The sequence below is a fragment of the Canis aureus genome, chromosome 29 (assembly GCF_053574225.1).
Source record: "Canis aureus isolate CA01 chromosome 29, VMU_Caureus_v.1.0, whole genome shotgun sequence".
NCBI lineage: Eukaryota > Metazoa > Chordata > Mammalia > Carnivora > Canidae > Canis > Canis aureus.
The window spans coordinates 24488783-24502543 of record NC_135639.1 but is presented as its reverse complement, the minus strand read 5'-3'; the positions used below and the strand labels follow the sequence as shown (position 1 = coordinate 24502543).

The window sequence follows — 13761 nt, the reverse complement described above, 5'->3', positions numbered from 1 at the left end:
CTATTTAAACTCCATCTATCCTTTAACACCTGTCAGGGGCTCCTTTTGCCTATTTGAACTCCATCCATCCTTTAGCACCCAGCCCAAAGGCTTCCTTCTCTCAGAAGCTTCTGGCTCTTGCATTTACAAGGATATCCCTCTTTTCTGGAACCAGACAGCATTTCTGCTTTCTTATACAACTTGGCATTTTCTTTTCTTGAGTGTTCTTTATATTCCTTTCCAGACCTGGCAGACCCTGCTGTGATTCCCATCGTCTGTTCCATCTTCTCTCCAACAGAACTTTTCGAAATTCATTGTCAAATAGAATCACCTGGGGAACTTGTTAAACTATATATTTGGATTCAGTTAGTCTTGTGTGGAGCCTGAGAGCCTATGTTTCTAACAAGTTCCCAGCTGATGCTCATCCTGATGCTCTATGGACCTCACTTTGAGTAGCAAGGTTCTGCAGTATTTGACACAGACCAAACTTTTCAAGCTAACTTGTTGATTTACTGAACTGGCTAATGGCCATGTCACTTCTTTTCTGTGGCTCTCATTTTCCTATAAGCCAGATGAGGAAATTTTTGAGACTTGGCAAATACTCAGTTTCTGTACCACCATTTCTCTCTCCTGCTTTCTTGGCTGACATTGATCACTGAAGATGGTATTTTTTTCCCAACATGTCCGATTGAGAAGGATTTTCTCAATATAGTGCCCTAGGGAGTGATTTCTGGTCCAAAGAAGTTGGCCTGAGGATAAGTCATATTCACAGCCCTGTGTAAGATGTGCCTTAAAGTCTTTTATAATGGAATGATTTGGGGTGTGGAGCAAACTGTTCTGGGTGCCATACAGAGATGCTTCAGGACCTGGTGCCGACCTGGCGAGATGAAAGCATTGCTACCTCCGGAGTCTCTATCTAACAAAAACCCCTTAGTGCCGGTTTGGGAAATAAGAGGAGGGACAGGAAAGACAGAGAACAGGTGCCGGAAGGGGAATGATTAAATCAGTGGTTCTCAACCATGACTGTCCATTAGAATCACTAGAAGCCTTAACCAGTAGTGATGCCTGGAGCCACTCCTAGATATTATATTTAATTGGTCTGGGACATGACCTGGGCAGCAACACAGAAAAGTCTCCCAGGTGAATCTAATGTGCAATCAGGGCTGAGAACCACTGATTAAGGCCATATGGTGGTGCTCAGCAAGTGGCAAGAGATTGAGGAGCTGGGCTCATCAACCTTCAATCGTGGGCTCCAGAGAAGGAGAGCCCTGACCTCCTTCCCCCAACTGATCATGTCCATGGCTATGCTAAGACAAGCTCTTGGAAGTACCTCTGGTTTAGGGGCTTTCTGGTTAGAATGGATCCCATCTCAGAGGCCATTCAAAGGTAAAGGATTTGAGGGGGAAAGGAGCAACTAGAAACTCCTAGATTTTTTTTTCTTAAAACAGATCCATCCTCAAGAAAGCAAGGTAAAGTGATCCCTTCTGAGATGATTCTTCCATGGTGGGATATTGTTATTATTGGCCCTGTTCATCTAGATTGGCTTTTCTTATTGTGTAAGTGTTGTGAGGAGACCACTTCTTCCTGGCTGGGGCTTGGTGCTGATGCTGGGAGGCAGTTTTATTCCCATTGCTCTCATTGCAAGGCTGGCCTTCTCTCATTTTACTGCCTGATATGCATGTCTGTCTCCTCCAGCTCCCAGTCCTGCAGAGCTAAGCTATTTGTTCAAGTACAAGGACAGGATCAGAGTGATTCCCACAAAGATGTAGGACACTGAGCCCTGCCCATACCTCAGCCCCCTTGTATTTGAAAAGAGGCTGCTTGCTGTCCTAGAATACCTTTAATTTCTAGAATTCTAGGCAATGGATGAAGAAAATCGAAGCACTTTCCCCATCACCATTGGGGGAGATTGGCCGGGCTTCTTAGAGGGAAAAGGGATGGTGTTCCATGCTCTCCCGTGTCTCCTCTAATGGTGAGAACAAAGGCATCATTTGGAAAAAGCCAGATACCTGAAGAAGAGTAGTGCCTCTTCCATCTTAAAAAAAAAAAAAAAAAAAAAAAAAAAGACAAAAGGGGGTTGGCTTTAGGCAGTTTCAGCATCATTCTAATTATAGTGCCCATTTGTAACCAAGACTTTGGCCTTCCAAGAAGGCTTGATTACAACATTCATAATTCATTGGCAGTCAGTCTATTACCGATTCAATGATTTCTCCAGCCATGGAGAGAGAATTTTGATCCTTTAAAAACTGATTTTTCACATTAGAATAGCAAAAGCAATTAGTTTTATTTTTAGCTTGGTTAAGCAAGAGCTCTAATGAAGCTGAAAGGAGGTTTATTCCCTTCTTTCTTTCTTCTGTTATTTCCCCTGAGCTACTTTGGGAGAATTCAACCCAGAAGCTTATCCCCTGCTGCTGCAGGGTCTTTGTAGGATGCCTCTGGCTGCTTTAGAAAACCTATAGCTGACAAGTTTGTGAAGGTGGAGGGTGCTTTCCAGAACTTGGTATGTAGCCCTGTACTTCCTGAGGCCTATACGTGGAAATGTGTGTCCAGATGAGCCTGGCAGCCTTAGTTCCTAACCCCCATATCATATCTAGAATTTGTGGCATGAACAACTGAGAATAACAGTACTTGGCATTCAAAGCCCTTGTTGCAATAGGATGAGCTCACCTTACCACTGCTTGACTCCCCCAGGTCCCCTGTGCTGGACTGAAAGTAGGGCCACATCCATTTCTAACTCCTTTCCTTGATCCCTCCCTCTGCCCTTCTCCACACCCTGAAGCTCCCCTTCCTCAGAATTTGTGAGGGCTAGCTTCTTCCTGTCAGTGTAAACTCCTAGCTGGTGGTGGGCACATGCTGCCCTGGACCACTAAGTAATCTGGTCACTTGGTACACACTCACACATCTACAGGGTCCAGAGAGGTGGCTTAGAAGAGGAAGATGATGATAGTGAGAAGTGTGGTGACCCACAAAGGCCAGACTCAGTTGAAAGTATGCAAAACCACTCTTCTTACAGAAGACTATTTTCAGGTTGAGCTTCTGGTCTGATGTCAGTCAGATTTTTCTATTTTTTAAGAGCAGCTGAAAATCCAGATTTTCAAATGTAAGAACTCCTTGTTTTAAAATGTTCAATGAATTCAATTTTCTTTAAAACCCTGTGTGGGCCCCAAACCCACATCTGGGGGGCACCATTTTGTTTCTTTAGCTTCAGGTTTTGAAAGCATAACCCAGGCACCCCAAGTGAGAACCTCTGTTTTAAAGCATCTTTGAGCTCCTGCTGGTATCCTGATTGAGCGGAAGAGCCAGCCCTACACGATGCAGCAGGCTCAGATCTGTAGGGGCTTTACTGTCACACAGGGACTTGAGGGCAGAACCAGCATTAACTGGTGGTGGTGAGGCTAGAATCCCTTCTGCTGGTACCTCACATACTGGTGATCATGTCATCTGACAGGTAGTGTCAATTTTTGTAACATCTTTACTATTCTCCAATTCTAATGGAAAATGAGGAAAATACTCCCCTGGAATGGATTAGATCAAAGAAAACAAGACTTCGCTCCTGTTGGTTTCTGCATCATTTTTTGTGGGAAAGGCCTCATTGAAATTTAGCACGAAGAGGCACTTACTTGTGGGGCAGAGACTAGGGAAGCCACAGGCTTACAGAGTGAGCCACTCAGACCTGGTTCCTGCGTTTGGTGGGCAGGCTTCTAGTCACAGAACTTGGCCATGCTCCTCACCCTAGGTCTTCCAGCCCTTAGCACTTAATAGGGACTTAACGAATTGAATTAAAGACAAAGCAATTCAAGTGAGACACAAATGGAGGAGCCGCAAAACAAAGCTTCAAACTAAAATAGTCAAACTGCTTCATCTTGATTTGGGGATTTTATTCCTCAAGAATCTGATCTTGCATGTCATGGCATTATTTCCTCTTGGTAAGCCACAGTCTGTTATGACAGACTAGTATCTTAAACTGATACGAAATAACATGCCATTATTCTAAGTGATACTGTCCAGAAAACCTGAGATGGGGCTTGGAGAGGGAGGCAGCAATGGCAGAAAAGAGGCAAAATCCATGGTTGATGCATTCCTTCTGAATTCTCCCCTCCTTTTCCCTCTTCTTAATTTATCCTGACTCTAGCCCCTAAGCTATTCCCAGGAAAAATGGAACATTGCTGTGTGTCTCCCCACCTCTAGGCCCTGAAAAATTGCCTGCCCTTCTCAGAGAGAGAGTATACAAATTGGACTCCAGTGGAGGCCAGCTCAGGGTGTTGGATGAGCCTCTGACAGAGGATATGAATCTTGGCCCCAGGTCCCTGTGAAGGATGGCCGGGCTGACAAGCCTACATCAAACACGCCTCCGTTCTGGGGGAGCCATCACTCACCCCTCTGAACTCCAGCAGTACATGCTAATGAGGGCCCAGCTCATGTACCATTCCTGCTTGGCCTCTTGGCAGATCTGGAAAGGGCAGCCCTTGGTGGAATTGTGAAGGAGACAGTATCTTGCTCTACCCTCCTACTTTCCAGGAGGTCACCACTTGTAGGGGCCTTTTTCATCTCTGCTTCACCTTCTCTTTGTCCTTCCTCGGGTATGGATTCCCTCTTAAATAACTAACTGAATGCTATTAAGGACTGTATGTGTTACTCATTCCTCTCGGTGGCTTTCATGTTCACACGGAGACCCCGGGCACAGAACAGATACTTAACCTCAGTAACAAATGGCTGATTGTCACGTTTCAGGGAGCTGCTAGGATCATCTTGAGAGCGCTTGTGAAAACAGAGGTTCCCTTTTTACCAACAGGTGGCCTTGTCAGCTGAGAGACAACTAAACACAGTGACCATGGTGATGATGAGGAAGATGATACAGTGATGGCAGATTAACATCTATTAATTGCTTTCCACGTGCCAGGTGCTATTAAGAGCTTCACATCCATAAACTCACTGATTCCTTCTGTCAGCTCCATGGTGGGCACTATAATTATTCAGGAACAAAGAAACCAGGACTCAGAGAGTTTAAAAAAACTCACCCATGTAGCTAAGAAGCATTGCTGGGAGATGCTCCAGAAATCCTGTCTTTCCATAATAAAAATGTGGAGGCTTAGGCTCTTCAAATGCCACTTCCTTTGTAAGGCACTCCTCAAATCCCATCCAAACCCCTGGTGACATGGAGTTTAAGAGCAAGGGACTTGAGACTTGAGTTTGCATCCTGTCTTTGACACGTAGAAGCTATGTGATCCCAGGCAAATTATTTAACTTCTCTGCTTCCCACTTTATACAATGGGATCAAGCTGACCAGATGGTTGTGAGGGTTAATGAGAGGATGCAGGGAGAGCCCTTACTCAGTTCCAGCACCTGCCTCTGTTACAGGGCATGTCCCAGGCAGCCCACCTCCCCCACTCCCAAATGTCTTCTGTCTGTCTTATAAGACTGAGTAGCCGGGGGTAAATTCCATGTGTTCTTCATCTTTTAAACTATTTCCTGTGGAACTTTGGATCGAATCAGGTGACTAGAATTGGGATAATAACAGCAGCTAACACTTATTAATGTATACCTCACGCTGTGCTCGACTTTGAGTTCTTCCAGCCACCTGGCTGCGTAGGTATCACCATGCTTATTTTGCAGATGAGGGAATTGTTGTGTGGATCAGATAAATCATTTACTTGGGATCCCACTATTGGCAAGTAAAGGAGTCAGAGGTGGACTTAAGTGGTCAGGATCCTGAGTCTGTGCTTTTAATCACTATCCCAGAGGGTGAGATACTTCCTCCACATCATGTGGCTAATTTGGCAGTGGAGCTGGAGCTGGGGCTGGGGCTGAGCTCTGGGGACTGCCAGCCCAGTGCTCCTCATTGGAGGTGTGCCCTGTCATATGACGCTGTGATTAATTGGGAGAGAAGCTGTGGGAGGTTGACATTTCACAGCCTCATCTGTGTTTCCTGCCCACGCACCAGGCCCAGAATGTCAAAGCCCCCTACGCTGCTATGCTGGAGGGGAGGAGGGAAGCCCACTCACTATTATTAAGCAATTAAAAATATGGGCTAAGCAGATGTGGGACAGCCACACTTCCCTGGTATGTTGGGCAACAAGGTAGCTGGCTGTATCTCACTCATGCTGAGAGACATTTAAGGGACTGAATGAAAAATGGCTCCTTCAGCATCCAGGGGAGGTGGCTCTGAGCATCGCACTCATCACCTTTCCAATTCAGTGACCCAAATGGCCTGGACACTATAAGGAGCAGAGACTAAAGGGTGTACTCAATGGCCTCTGAAATCCATGGTTATATCATTATATGCACAAAAGTGGGGCGGAGTCTAAAAATCTTTCTTCAGATCCTTGGGTTTGTTCCCCAAAATGAATGTGTTTCTCATTCCACTGCCCTATTAATGTCCAAAACCTCAAAATTCAAGTCATTGTCATGTTGGACCCAAATTATTCCTATTTTTAATTTCCACCGATAAGGATGAGTCCATGATTTAATCCATTACAGGAAGAAATAGGGACAGAAGCTGTTGGTGCTAGGGTCTGAATGCTTCAAAATTCATATATTGAAATCCTAACTCCCAGGTGATAGTATTAGAAGGAGGGGTCATTGTGAGGTCATCATTAAGTCATGAGGGCACAGCCTTATGAATGGGATTAATGCCCTTGTAAGAAATGCCTAGGAAAGCTCCCACAAGGAATAACCACTTTTAAAAATCTTCTATTTTGAATTAATTTTACACTTGCAGAAAAAATTGCAAAATAGTTTTCCTGTACCCTTCCCTGAGTGTCCCTAATACTAACAACTTCCATAACCATAGAACAATTATCAAGATGAGGAAATTAACATTGGTCCAATCTATTAACTAAACTACAGGCTTTGAATGTTTTTCTACTACCGTTCCTTATCTATCCCAGGACCCTATCCAGCATCCTACATTGCATTTAGTTGCTATTTCTCTTTCATCTTCTGCAGACTCTAACATTTCCTCAGTCTGTCCTTGCCTTTTGTGACCTTGACCCTTTCAAAGAGTATAGCACTGAGGGCACAGCTTTACCTCCATGGAAAAATACCACTTCTATGGTATTTTTGCCCAAAATATATAACCTCAGTCCAATCAAGAGAAAACATCAGACAAACCCAAGTTGAGGGGCATTCAACAAAGTAGCTGGTCAACTGATACTTTTCTGAAAAAAAACTTGAGCCTCTGCTTTTGTACTCTGTTGATCTCAAAATAGGTTTGGGGACATTGCTCACTGGGGAAGAAAAATAGGACACTCAGTTGGAGTTTTAACATGCAGCCTTGTGAGGGAGCAGTGGGTCTTCTCCTGGTGATGGAGATATTCTTGGACAAATGGTTGGAGCCATGGATTCTGATATCAGCTCTTTCCTGACAGTCAAATGCCTCCCTGATATCTTTCTGTGATATGATGATACGTCTTCTCTGCCTCTCCCAAAGTACAACCTCAGAACCCAATGAGATCACATGGAGGAGCTTTTTGACTGATGTGCATAGAGGGCCTTATCTCTAAACTTCACTGGGGACCCACAAGGTGAGAAGCTGGAAGCTTGAGCTTTGTCAGCTAATTAACTCCCTCACCCCCCTGGTTAGTTGTAATGTTTGAGGGAAACCAGGAAGGAGAGAAGAGGAAATGTTCCGGATATATACCCCCCTAACTTTTTCTAGAGGGATGTAACCTTTATAAGAGGCCCAAAAGAGGAGATGTAGAATTTCTTTGAATGAATACTTCTGATCATCTACTGTGTGCCAGGCAGGTATGCTAGTGCTGGGGGCATTTGGCGCCAAACAAAACAGACTAAAATCTCTGCTCTGTGGAGGTAACTGCTAGTGGGGGAGGCAGACAATAAGCAAAATAAAAAAGTAAATACTAGAAGGTGATGAAAATCCATCTTTGAATTGATAAAAGTCGAAATACTTTTGGATAAAATCCATGCTGGGAGGCTGACAAATGGGAATGGTTATAAAATAATAAATAGCTTATATTAGGGGTGGGAGAATGGGTGTTGCCAAATGTCCCACCCACTTAAGCTTTCTCACTTCAAGTTTCAAATCAAACTCCTACTTTGGTATAATTAAACAATCCATGAGCAGTGGAAGTGTCATTCCTTTGACCTGGGAAAATGCCTCCTGATCATTCCCTCTTAGCCCCCAGCATCTCAGGAGAGAAGACGAAGGAATAAAAGCACCAGAAGGAATTCATCCTTGGAATACTAATACCAGGATAATAACTGAGAGATGGATTGCACACATCATTTGGGGAATATTTGAATGAGCATGAGGAAAACAGTGGAAAGGTCCATACCAGATTGTTAATCTGTTAATATCAGAAACCTGGTGTTTTTGAAGAGTGCAGGGTGGCAGTGTTAGGGAGTAAGGTGGGCAGGTGGTAGGAGTACTCAGTATACTTGTCTCTTTTGGCTTGTAGTGACAAACACATACTGCTTTTATAGTTGAAAAAAAGAAAATCTAAGACATTTAAACAGCAAATAAAAAGAGTAAATGAAAGGTAAGAAAGATCTTATGAGACTTTGGAGTCCCCCAAGTTTATAACTTTTCTCCAAATTGTTCCTTCATCCAAGCAGACACTGTTCATTGTCTTTATGTACTAGCCTATGCTAAAGATCACCAGAACGAAGGCACATAAAGATGAATGGACTGGATTTTACTTTCCATAGCTTTGTTTTATAATAAACTTTTTAATTGGTTTATCTGGCTTATTCCTTGTTTAATTGAGGTGAAATTCACATCCCATAAAATTAACCATTTTAAAGGGAATCATTCAGTGGCATTTAGGACATTTACAATGTTGTGCAACCACCACCTCTAAAACATTTTCATCATCCCCAAAAGTAGGCAGTTACCTCCTATTTTCTTCTCCCCTCTAACCCGTGGCAGCCACCAATCTACTTTCTATTTCTGTGGATTTACCACCTCTTCTATTTCATATAAATGAAATATAATGAAATAAATAAAATATATATGAAATATAAATGATATATATATATATCATAATTTTTTTAATCCATTCATCCGTGGAAGAACATTTGGGGTTCCACCTTTTGGATATTATGCTGCTATGAACATGTGTGTACATATATTTGTTTCAGTATCTGTTTTCAATTATTTTGAGTATGTGCCTAGGATGGAATTGCTGGTAAATATTGTAGCATATTTAGTGGTTTGATGAACCACCGCAGCAGCAGGATATTTTACATTCCCAATAGTAATACATGAAGGTTCCAGTTTCTCATCTTCACCAACACTTGCGATTTTTTTTAATAGTCATCTAAAGTGGATATGAAGTAGTACATCACTGGTTTTCATTTATATTTCTCTAAAGACTAATAATGTTGCTCATCCTTTCCTTTTTTTTAAGATTTATTTTTTTATTAGAGAGAGAGAGAGAGAGGCAGAGACACAGGGACACAGGCAGAGGGAGAAGCAGGCCCCTTGCAGGAACCCAATGTAGGATTTGATCTCAGATCTCGGGATCATAACTTGAGCCGAGGGCAGCCACCCAACTGCTGAGCCATCCAGGCATCCCAATGTTGCTCATCCTTTCATGTGCTTGTTGGCCATTTGTACAACTTCTTTAGAGAAATGTCTGTTCATGTCCTTTGCCCATTTTTAAATCCGATTGTTCATCTTTCTGTTTTTGAGCTCGATAGTTCTCTATTCTGGCCCTAGACTGCTATCAGATACATGATTCACAAATACTTTTTCCCACCATGTAGCTTGTCTTTACTATTTATTTTTTTCTTTTTTTAAAATAAATTTATTTTTTATTGGTGTTCAATTTACCAACATACAGAATAACACCCAGTGCTCATCCCGTCAAGTGCCCCCCTCAGTGCCGTTATAATCGACAAATACCCACCATTTGCTTCAACGTAGATGGAACTGGAGGGTATTATGCAGAGTGAAGTAAGTCAATCAGAGAAGGACAAACATTGTAGGTTCTCATTCATTTGGGGAATATAAATAATAGTGTCTTTATACTATTTAGATAATGTTCTTGAGGTACAAAGGTTTTTAGTTTTGATGAAGTCCAATCTGTTTTTTCTTTGTTTGATTGTGCTCTTGTCATAGCTAAGAATCTATTTCTAAATCCAAGTCATGAAGATTTGCTCCTTAGTTTTCTTCTAAGATTGTCATGGTTCTGGCTAAGTTCATTTTTCTTCATTCTTGTTTCCCCTGTTCCCTTAGACTGGATAATTTCAATGAATTTATCTTCAAGTTCACTGATAATTCCTTTTTCCTGCTAAAATATGCTATCAAAAACCTCTAGTAAGTTTTTCATTTCTAAGATTTTCAGCTCCACAATTTGCTTGGGTCTTTTTTATATCTCCTATGTCTTTATGGATATTCTCTATTTATTCATAGTTATTCTCCTGCTTTCTCTTAGGTCTTTGAACATATTTAAAACAGTATATTTAAAGTCTTTGTCTAGTAAGTCCAATGTTTATGCTTCCTCAGGGACAGTGTCTGTTAATGTTGTGTGTATATGTGTGTGAATGGACCATACTTCTTTCTTTGCATGCTTCCTAAATTTTTGTTGAAAAATGGTCATTTAACATTATAATGTAATAACTCTATAAATCATATTTATCTTCTTCAGCGTTTACTTTTATTGCTTGCTGTAGACTTTATTTGCTTAGAAATTTCTCTAAACTACTTTTACATTCTTTTTATGTGTGGTCTCTGAAGTTTCTATTTCTTTTGAGCTCAGCTAGTGTCTTGACAAAGATTTTCCTGAATTCTAGAAGCCAAAAGGAGAGGGAGAGAGGGGGGCAGCAAGGGGAGAGAGAGAGAGAAGAAAAAGGAAAAAAACCCTCAAAGAGTCAAATATTAAAAATGTGTCCCAGTCTATGAAGATTGGCTCTGTATAGAAGTGCTCCTTCAATGCTCTATTAGACCATTTAAAATTTTTCCATTTTTCCTTAGCCTTCAATTCCTACCTTCACTGAGGTTAGAGATCAGCCACAGGTGAAAGTATAGGTCTTCTCAGGTTTTTTCTAGGCATACATTCTACCCTGAGCATATACATGCATGGCTTTCTTAAATCCCCAGTATACAAGGGGACTTTTGAGTGCCCTAGTTTCCCAAGGAAACTTCCTCCTCAGCTTTGATTCCCTGTATTTAGTACATTGTTATATGCCTCAACAATAACTTTTTGCCTTAGGTGGCTTCAGGTTTTTTCATTTGCTTCATAATATTTCTAAGGAATGCGCACTGCCTTTTCCACCCTGAGTGCTTTCTGTGTTAGGCTAACCAAGGTCACGCAGCTTGCAGCAGCCCTGCAGATCTCCCTGTAGGTTGCAACAGACAAACACAGTTCCATGTGAACAAGCCCTGCTGCCCTCCCTCAGAACCAGGGACCCCACAGGTAACATGGGATAATGTTTTCAAGACCACTGTCAAGTTGGACAGGCTAGGTCAAAAGGTAACTAAAAAGTCACAAAGCTTTCTTACCATTTTAAAGTTGCATTTTTGTGGTTTCAGAATTAACTTGACACTGTAAACTTTGGTCTGTTTTCCAGAGTTCTGACAAAGTTGATTCTGATAGCCTTTCCTTGATTAAAAAAAAAAAATTCTGTGGAAGGATAGTCTCTTAGGGCTACCTATTCCACCATTTTGCTTCTTAATATATGAATTCATAAGTATACAGCTGGATGAAGTTTTGAATTTTCACAAGGCATACACATCTCTATATTCACCCTCCAGATCTTTTTGTGCCTTAAAACACACTTGTATCTCATCTCATTTCAAAAATTGCTTATGTTAACTTATAAAGATGCATATAATGTCAATGAGAGAAAAAATAAGTGAGGAAAGTGGAGGCAGGAAAAGTAATGAAAAAAGAAGGAAAACAAAACCAGGAGTAAATAATTACCCAGGAATAAATAATTAAATAATTAATGTGGAATAATGTCTCACACACTTACTAGAGGCAGGATAGAAATTTGTTCAAGTTCCTAGTTGGGGATGCAGAAAGTGAAATGCCATCACTTGTAGATTTTGCAATGTCTGAAGGTAAAAAACAAACTAGTGGTTCAATAGACCTGTAGCTGTAACAAGTACCAAGGCTGGAAGAAATTTCTCCTGGAGTTACTATTAAGAAGACCTAGATGGAATTAGTCATATGTGTGACCTTTACTACCTCCTATAAATAAATCCCACAGCATTGATCCCAGGCCTTCCTATATATGCACGCAAGGGATGCCCCACCTCAGTGACCCAAATGAAGAGTAATGACAGCAAGCCTACGAGGAGCCCAAATATTGCTGATTAGATGGGTGGGGGAGAGAGCTATGAAAATAAGGGGAGGGGCAGTGAATCAACTGCCTTAAACCTCAGTTTCCTCAGCTATAAAATAATAATAGTATCCAAGTATATACCATAAAAGGAGAAATTGTGTTTGTGTCTGATGTGTAGCAAGTGCTTGCTAGATCTAATGATGATTATTGTGATTCTAAAGACGTATTTTGAGACTACTGGTGACCTTTAGTCCCTTGATCGAGTCACCCCATTTCTTTTTACCTGCTCCTCTATTTCTAAGCCCTGGACCATGCCACCAAGGCTTTCAAATGGTTAAACTCAGAGCATTTTGATCCTAGGGACCTAAGGTGTGATGAGGGTGTACAAGTCAGGATGTTCCTAGTTCTGGAACTCCCAGTCCTCTAATGGATTAATCCCAGGGCTCAGTGGAGGTGATTGTAACTCTTAATAAGAAAGAGGAGGAGGTAACTATGCCTGCCCCACTTCACGCTATATCCCAAGACCAGCTTCTTGAGGTACGCATCCCACCTTGTATATAAATCAGGTTTAGAAAGGAACAGAATGACCATATCTCCTTGCCATGGATAGTAAGAATGCAATTCTTTATGTCAGCAGCACAGCCCATGGTCGTTCTCAGGTTGTGATAAATGCACATGGCATTTGTACTTTTCCTTGGATGATGACCACAGCCCAAATGGGTGTGACTTCCATGGCTCTGGTGTAGTACTGCCTGAAGGGCAGCAAGGTGCCCTCAGACCTCTGGTAGGATGAGCATCCATCCATAATTACAGCCAAGTCTCTGCTAGTGTCTCAGGAAGAAGCACCTCTTTATAGCTGGTCATGAGCCTTTAATATATTACCCTTAAATCATTTAAAACTGGACTAGCCTGAGCAGCAGTGAATATGCCAATGCAGCTGGGAGCAATCTCGGGCGGGCCCAGTGAAATGGCCGAGATGATCTAATAGATCTTGCTTCATCTCCGAAAGTCTATCACCCTGCCTCTCTCCTCCTTATTAAACCAAAGCTCCCCACTTACAGGAAATAAAACTGCTACCTGATATTTATATATCTTCAGAGAGTAGTGTAATTCAGAAACCAGGGAGAACGATTTAAAACTATTTATTGAAAAGGAGACTGTTTCTTGCATGAAATAATCTTATTGGAAAAGTTACCTTATTTCTTCTACCGCACTTGGAAAATCTAGATCATTTGTAAAGCAAAGGGCAAAACAGAGATTGATTTTTGTTGGCATGAGGTTGGCTTTTGTACTTTGATTAGTGGCTTGAAGCTGATGAGTCACGTGATGGTTCTGGTATTTTGGGGGAGGGTATTCAGACTGAGATCATAATAGCTATTTCTAACCTTGATTTTGAGCAGAATATCGCAGGAAGTCTTATGTCACTCCAGGTCTCCAGCTATTTGCAACCTTATGATATCTCTTTGACTGGTCTTTTGCATCAAGCAGGCCCTTCCTTTCCCTCACTGTGACATTCCTAGATGTTAAAGTTCT

General features: G+C 41.8%; 2 long non-coding RNA genes across 5 annotated transcripts in view; one reads left to right on the top strand and one right to left on the bottom strand.

The window, feature by feature from the left end:
• LOC144301150 (uncharacterized) overlaps positions 1-5028 on the top strand; it is a 54900-nt gene extending 49872 nt beyond the window's left edge. The window contains exon 4 of the long non-coding RNA XR_013367952.1: positions 4772-5028. This is a non-coding gene — a long non-coding RNA (uncharacterized LOC144301150). The remainder of the gene's footprint in view (positions 1-4771) is intronic.
• The window catches only part of LOC144301149 (uncharacterized), a 42320-nt gene extending 28559 nt beyond the window's left edge, over positions 1-13761 (bottom strand). For all 4 annotated transcript variants that reach the window (XR_013367947.1, XR_013367950.1, XR_013367948.1 and 1 more), the window contains exons 1-2: positions 13614-13761; positions 11444-11543 (exon numbers count right to left, since the gene is read on the bottom strand). This is a non-coding gene — a long non-coding RNA (uncharacterized LOC144301149). The remainder of the gene's footprint in view (positions 1-11443; positions 11544-13613) is intronic.